At 38.6% G+C, this 7,532-nt stretch overlaps 1 non-coding gene across 1 annotated transcript; it reads left to right on the top strand.

Annotated features, from left to right (window-relative positions):
• The first annotated feature begins 6,821 nt into the window (after positions 1-6,821).
• On the top strand, positions 6,822-6,927 carry LOC128279701 (small nucleolar RNA R71). Its single transcript, XR_008269899.1, has one exon. It is a non-coding gene; the product is annotated as a small nucleolar RNA R71 (small nucleolar RNA).
• Positions 6,928-7,532: the final 605 nt, after the last annotated feature.

The raw sequence follows: 7,532 nt of genomic DNA, 5'->3' as shown, positions 1-7,532 counted from the left end.
CACCAAAATATCCACAATCATGACCAACACATGCCAATACAATACCAATATTTATCATTTCACCAATAGATCATATGTCCAAATAATTCACATTCATAACATAAATCACACTTCCATCATTCACCAATCATGCCATGACCATATCACCGAAGAAATTGGCACATATATAAATGTACTTAGGCTTACAACCTTATTAGCCCAACAATAAGCCAATTTACATGGCCAAATATCAAAACAAGCCTTTGAAAAATTACAAGCCAATACATTGGAGACAATAATAATGAAACATATAAAAAAATGACCAAGTCCCTATACATGCCATAAACTCAATACTTTAATTCATCCATACCCAAAGTGATAGCCTGATAGTGTGATAAGATCTCAGGCGATCTCTGATCCTGAGCTGGCTCGATGACACTATAAAACATGGCAAAGGAAGGGCGTAAGCTATATTATATAGCTTAGTAAGTTCATATGCAAATAATAAGCAACATCGACCAGACATATATCATACAATTAATATATACGAATGTCATTTAAGTCTCATAAGAATATATTATTCATTCACATCTTACCAAGTGTTTGTCACATTCAACAATATAGATACACATTATTATAATCTACCATAATCTCATGGTTATAATTTATTTAGTCACAATGCTTACTCTTTTCAACTTATAAGCATAATTTAACATATCCTGGCAATAGGCTAACAACCGTCATCTTTCCTTTGTAATATATTACAACAATTAACAAATCATTTCACATATCATAATTGATCACAAGGTTTCATGATAGGTTTTAAATATTTATAATTACTTTTTCTTGAACTAATTATTATCGCGATGTAGGCAAGTGTACCTATCGAACAGTAGTATAGTTTTAGCAAAACTGGATTGTCGAACCCAAAAGAACTAAAAGTACTAGTAATGGCTGTCTTTTTATTATCTAGCCTAAGAATAATGGGGTTTTATTTTAATTAACTAATTATCTAAAGTAAGAATGCAAAGAGAAAAGAATTGGGGAATTACTTTTGGGAAAATCAATTGAATGAAGACAATACCTAAGGAAAAATCCACCTAAAATTTACTTGTTATTCTGGCTCCGAATCGGACAATTTATTCATTCAACTTGTTCTGTAGAGATCCCTAAGTTATGTTATTATCCCTATTCAAGACTAATAATGTCTAATCCCTAGATGGAATAACTAAGACTTTTCTCTAATTAACACTCTAGGGTTATATTAACTCGATCTATGGACCCCCTTATTAGGTTTCACCCTAATCCGACAAAATCTTGTCACCCTATTTCTAGGTGCACAATCAACTCCGCTTAATTATGATAGATGTACTATTAGACAGGGTCTATTCCTCCTCTGAATAAGAGCTTATCTTGAATTAGTATCCTGGGATATCAAAAAAAGAATTAAGAACACATAATTAAGAACAAGTTAAATATTTATCATACGATTCAAAAAATAATAACAAGATTCGTCTTAGGTTTCATTCCCCTTAGGTATTTAGGGGATTTAGTTCATAACTAAACAAGAAAACATCTCAAAAGAATAAAGAATACAAAACATAAAGAAAACCCAAAACTCCTGAAGGGAAATTGAGGAGAAATCTTCAGTCTTGATGATGAGTCCGGCTTCTGAGATGGATCAATCGACTTCCTTGGAGTAATTCCTTACTCCCCCTTCTCCGTCTCCTTTTTCTTCTGTTCTAGGGTGTATTTATAGGCTTTGGAATGCCTAGAAGCCCTCAAAAGTGGCCTTTTCCGAATTGGACTTAACTTGGGCTCGGTAGGGACACGCCCTTGCGCGATTACTTTAGGCCGTGTTCGAGCCTGTTAGAATGGCACGAGCGTGTGCTATACCAATTCAAAGTAATACCTAGACTTGGGGAAACAACTTATAATTTTAAATTCTTAAAAATCAACTTATCATGCTTGATTATCTAATGTCTTAAAGTTTAAACAATCAATGCATAAATGCCTATGTTTTAATTCAAGAAATATTAATCAAAATCATAACTCAATTGAAATTTATCCTAAATATGATATGAGAGTTTTTCAAGAGAACATAGTGATTATTCAGGGATTTTTTTGATAATGAATGAATGCCCCCCCACACTTAAGATGTACATTGCCCTCAATGTACAAAGATAGATATTAGAGTATAAAATAAGATAGGGAGAGAAGTAAAATTCCTACATGATGAATTCCTCGAACTAGAGTTTTGAAGAGTGATCAGTTCGAGAGTGGAGGAGGATATTCTGGCGGTCATAGAGGTTCATTAGGCCATAAGTCCTGTGCCAAAAGAATAATATATCTAGTGGTAGCTATGGTCGTGGTCGAGCAGGACATGGCAGTTATCGAGAACCTTTCCTGGTGGAGTTTTAGTTCATATGTGATGATGAACTTAAGAGCTCTATATAACTGTGATAAAATCAGGAACTTTTTAGGGGATATTAGGTAAAATAATTACTCAAAAAGAAAAATCAAAATTGATAATTAAAAATAAAATTTCTAAAATCTAATAAAAATAAAGAGTAGTTTCAATAAAAAATAAAAAAAATAATAAATAAATATTTCTAAACATCTTCATCACTAGATGGTTCGTGAGGTGGGACTGGCGATGAGATGTGGAGGTACTGAAAAATCTGCTATAGGGTAGCATCAATGTTGTCAAATCATTGAAAACACTGATGCTCGAATCGGGTGAGGCGTTCAAAGATGTCAGCATATGAAGCCACCGCATGAACTCGACGAGAGGCTGGTGGTGGCTGAGTCGGTGGGTCCTCATGCTGTGGCGGAACATCATCAGGAATGTCCTCGTAGGCCCCCTCCTCTATAGATTGGGCGAAATGATACTGGGGAGGGTAGGTTCCTCGACGCCTCTCGATCATCCTCATGTTAAGCATGCTCGAGATGTGTTGTGGAGACATCTGGCCGATGAGGGTGAGGGATGATTCTTGGGCCACGGTGCTGAGGAGCCCGAAGTGTCGCTTTAGCTAAGTCATATAAGGGCCAATGGAGATGACCCCTTTCCGATGTCGCTCCGTCTGGTGCTGAATTGCAAGGGCAATGACGTGCCCTTGCAACATGCACCATAAGAAGTAGACGTCGTGGGTGTTGACGACACCAGTGCTCTCTCGCCTCTCTGTAATCGTGTGAGCCAAAATAGCATGTAAATACCTCAGGGATGGTGGGAGAACTGATGCCTTGGAGTGGCTAGGATTGTAGGAGGTCGTGTTAGGGGCCAACATGTTCGAGTACTTCAAGGGAGAGACATGTATGTGGCGACTGAGAGCATGTAGTTCATTCTCCTCTCTGAACTCCACTGTGTATAAGCCTAGTGCAGCACCAAACTCTAGGACGCTTAACTGGCCGATTAATCCACCTAGGCGAAACTGGATCGTTCCAGGATCATCGTACCTTGTCATTGTGGTCGAGAGATGGAACGTTGAGCATATTTCCATTGTGAGCTCGAGGTATGTCGGCTCGATAATTCCGAAGAACAGCTCCCAAGGGTCGGTGGTTAGGAGAGCCCGAATTGCGTCAGTCATTTGGACTTTTTCTATGGCAGCCCAATCAATGCAGCGGCCCACAATTAAGGATAGGGCCCGAAGTATTTGGAAAAGCTCTTCTTCGGCCCCTCGGGGAAACTGCAGGAGAGGATGATGAATTTTTGCGGTTGGACCCGCGGACGATGACGCTCCCTTCCTCTTCTTTGAAGCAGGGACAACGGATTTCTTTCCTTGTGAAGATGACATCGTATACCTATAATTTGTAAAGAAGAATAATAGTAAATACATTAATTTGGAAAGCCATGAATTTAAACTACTACTTTCAGCTAAAATATGAACCAAACTCAACCAAAAAAATTCTTTTTGATAGCATAATTTCGTGACATTCTAAGGGCATGAGGATGGGCATAATAATGGCATGTGAATGACAAAGGAATGAAGCTTTCCTAACAACCTACATTAACATAAAATGCATGATAAATAATCTAATAATGCAGGGAATAATGAACAAAATGAACATAGTATGATAAAAATAACAATTAATTTAAGAATAAGCATTAAAAATAAATAGAATAGAGGTGAAAAGAGTGAACAAACGCTAATGGAGAGAGATTGGGCATCCAAAATGGAGTGAAAAGTGGCACAAGGGCGTGGCAGGAAGGCCGTGTGGAATTGCAGTGGCTACGGTTTGGGTTTTTGATTGGGGAAGATAATGAATAGTGTAGCCTATTTATAGATTTTGGGACACACAGCCATGGGACACGCCCGTGTGCCCCAATTTCAGCCCTTGTGTTTCGCGTTTTTCCTATTTTGGTGTGTCTAAAATTTGACACACGCTTGTGTGCCTCGGGCGTGTTGGTTTACACGGCCGTGTTACATGACCATGTCTAGCTTCGTTCGCTTCTCCCATGCCCGTGTATGCAAGCCCCACGCCCATGTTAATTTGACAGGTTCGACCACGAGTGTTAGACACGGGCGTGTCACACGCCCGTGCTGTTTTAACAGGTTCGTCTACGGTTCCTCCACACGGGCGTGTCACACGCCTGTGTTGTTTTTGTAGGCTCAACCACGACCATGTCACGCGGCCGAGGTGTTTTATCATAGCCCGTGTTGGGGAAATCTTTTTCCCTATTTTTACACAGCCTTAAGCATGCCTATGTGATTGGTCGGGTCTCTGTGAAAACACCTGTCTTCAAGATTTCTATTAGTAGGTTAGGAGTTAAATACCAAAATTTAAAGAAATTAATAATGTTAGTGCTCGGGTTGCCTCCGGAAAAGCGCTTATTTATTGTCTAAGCTCGACTTACCTCTCCGTTGAATGGTCATAGTGGTTCAAAGAGTTCGTACTCCTCGTTCCTGTTATCAGTCTTGACAAAATAAGGTTTTAATCGGGTGTTGTTTACCTTAAAAGTGCTGAACTAGGGATGACTCACCTCCACCATACCGAATGGAAAAATATTGAGTACCATAACAGGGATTTCCTCATTCGGTGTGGTAGTGACAATGTGGGGATCTGTGGCATTTAATAAGACCTTATCACCAGCCTTAAGTTGATTTAGAGAGGTATCGAGCTAGTTTTGGCGTAGTTTTGGTTTATTGGGTGTTCTTGGTTTGTACGTCTGCCATTCATCGAGTTCCTCGATTTGTAGTCTTCAATCTTCATGAATAGGTCCTCTACTATCGCTTGAGAATGACTCGTGTGCTTCCTTCAGACTCATTTTTTGTAAAGTAGGTTGCACCATATTGTTAGGTTTAGTAGAATGGTGTGGACCATTACCTTCAATGTTCGATGTGATGCCAGAATTATAAGCTTGAAGGGTGATCGTTTCGTCTACCACACGAAGTGTAAGCTCACCTGTGCCAACATCAATAATTGTTTTAGCAGTTGCTAAAAAGGGCCTCCCTAAAATCAAAGGGGTGTTATTATCCTCCTCTATGTCTAGAACAATGAAATCAATGGGAAATATGAACTTATCTACTTTCATTAGTACATCTTCAATAATACCCCTAGGAAATCTTATAGTTTTATCTGCCAATTAAATGCTCATCCTAGTTTGTTTAGGTTTCCCAAGACCTAGTTGCTTAAACATTTTGTAAGGCATGACGTTAATACTAGCCCCTAAATTAGCTAATGCATGATTTATATCTAAACTACCAATTAAGCAAGGAATTGTAAAACTCCCTAGATCTTTCAATTTGTGGGGTAGCTTATTCTGTAGAATAGCTGAGCAGACTGCGTTTAGCTCCACATGCGACGCTTCTTCCAACTTCAACTTATTTACTAAAAGCTCTTTTAAAAATTTCATTACATTCGGCATCTTCGACAGATCTTCAATAAACGGTAAGTTAATATGTAATTTTTTCAAAAGTTTAAGAAATTTACCAAATTGTTCGTCTGAGCAGTCTTTCCTTATCGCGTTAGGGTATGGGACGCGAGATTTATATTCTTCATTCACCGTTTTGTTATGACTTACCTCACTTTTACCTTTGCTCACCACAGTTTCTTGCATCAATTTTGGCTCAAGCGCAATGAATCCTTCCTTATCTTGAGTACTAATTGCGTTGAGGTGTTCCCTTGGGTTAGGTTTAGTATTACTTGGTAAGCTACCTTGTGGTCATTCAGAGATTAGTTTGGATAGCTGGCCTATCTGAGTTTTGAGTCCTTGGATCGATGCTTGTTGATTTTTAAGTGCTGTCTCGGTATTTTGGAAACGAGTTTCTAACATTGATATGAATTTTGAGAGCATCTCCTTAAGATTTGATTTCTTCTCTTGTTGATAAGGTGGCTGTTGAAAACCCTAAGGATTTTTTGGCTTTTGATTCCCTTGACCATCCTAGGAGAAATTTGGGTGGTTCCTCCAACCTTCATTCTAAGTATTACTGTATGGGTTATTTTGAGATCTAAAGTTATTGTTACCTATATAGTTGACTTGTACCTCTTCGATTGTAGGATTGAAGGATTGATATTTTGTATGCACACCTCCTCCACTTGAGTCACACCTCATTACTCGATGTACCTGCGTAGAACCAAGTAAACCATCAATCTTTTTACTGAGAAGTTCTACCTGATTTGACAGCATAGTAACTGATTCGACGTTATAAACGCCTACTATTTTTGTTGGCTTAGTCCTCATGACTTGCCACTGATAGTTATTTAGTAACATTTCTTTAATAAATTCATAAGCCTCTTTAGGTGTTTTGTTGTTGATGGTTCCTCCAGTAGCTATGTCAATCATCTGTCTTGTCGAGGGATTCACACCATTGTAGAATGTTTAAACGTGCAGCCATAGAGGTAACCCATGGTGAGGGCACCTTTGTAATAGATCCTTGTATCCTCCCATGCATCGTAAAGTGTTTCTAAGTCCATCTGCACAAAAGAAGAGATATCGTTACGTAGCTTAGCTGTTTTAGTCGGCGGAAAATATTTTAGTAAAAATTTTTCTATCATTTGTTCCCAAGTAGTGATAGACCCTTGTGGTAACGAGTTCAACCACTATTTGGCTTTGTTTCCCAGTGAAAAAGGGAATAACCGAAGGTGAATGGCATCATCAGAAAAGCCATTAATTTTGAAAGTATCGCAAAACTCCAAAAAATTTGCCAAGTGAGTGTTGGGATCCTCATCCTGCAAACCAGCAAACTGAACAAACTGATGTATCATCTGAATTGTGTTAGGTTTCAGTTCGAAATTATTCATAGCAATAGTAGCTATAACTATACTTGACTCAGTTCCTGTTAAAGAAGGTTTAGCATAGTCATACATAGTGCGTGGAGCAGGATTTTGATTAACCGCAATTACAAAAGGTAGCTGATTGCCTTGGTTGTCAGCCATCTCTTCAGTTGGGGGTTGAGTATCAAATTCTTGCTCGTTCTCCATGTATCTTAAGTTGTACCTTATTTCTCTTTGGGTTCTACGAACTGTACAATCGATTTCTTCGTCAAAAAGTAATGGTCCCGACAGGTTTCTTCTAGTCATAAACTATAACAACCTGCCAAGAGAAAGAAAAA

This window comes from Gossypium arboreum, chromosome 8, assembly GCF_025698485.1.
Source record: "Gossypium arboreum isolate Shixiya-1 chromosome 8, ASM2569848v2, whole genome shotgun sequence".
NCBI classification, from domain to species: Eukaryota; Viridiplantae; Streptophyta; class Magnoliopsida; order Malvales; family Malvaceae; genus Gossypium; species Gossypium arboreum.
Note: the sequence above shows the minus strand (reverse complement) of the source record. Positions and strands in the feature narration are given on the sequence as shown.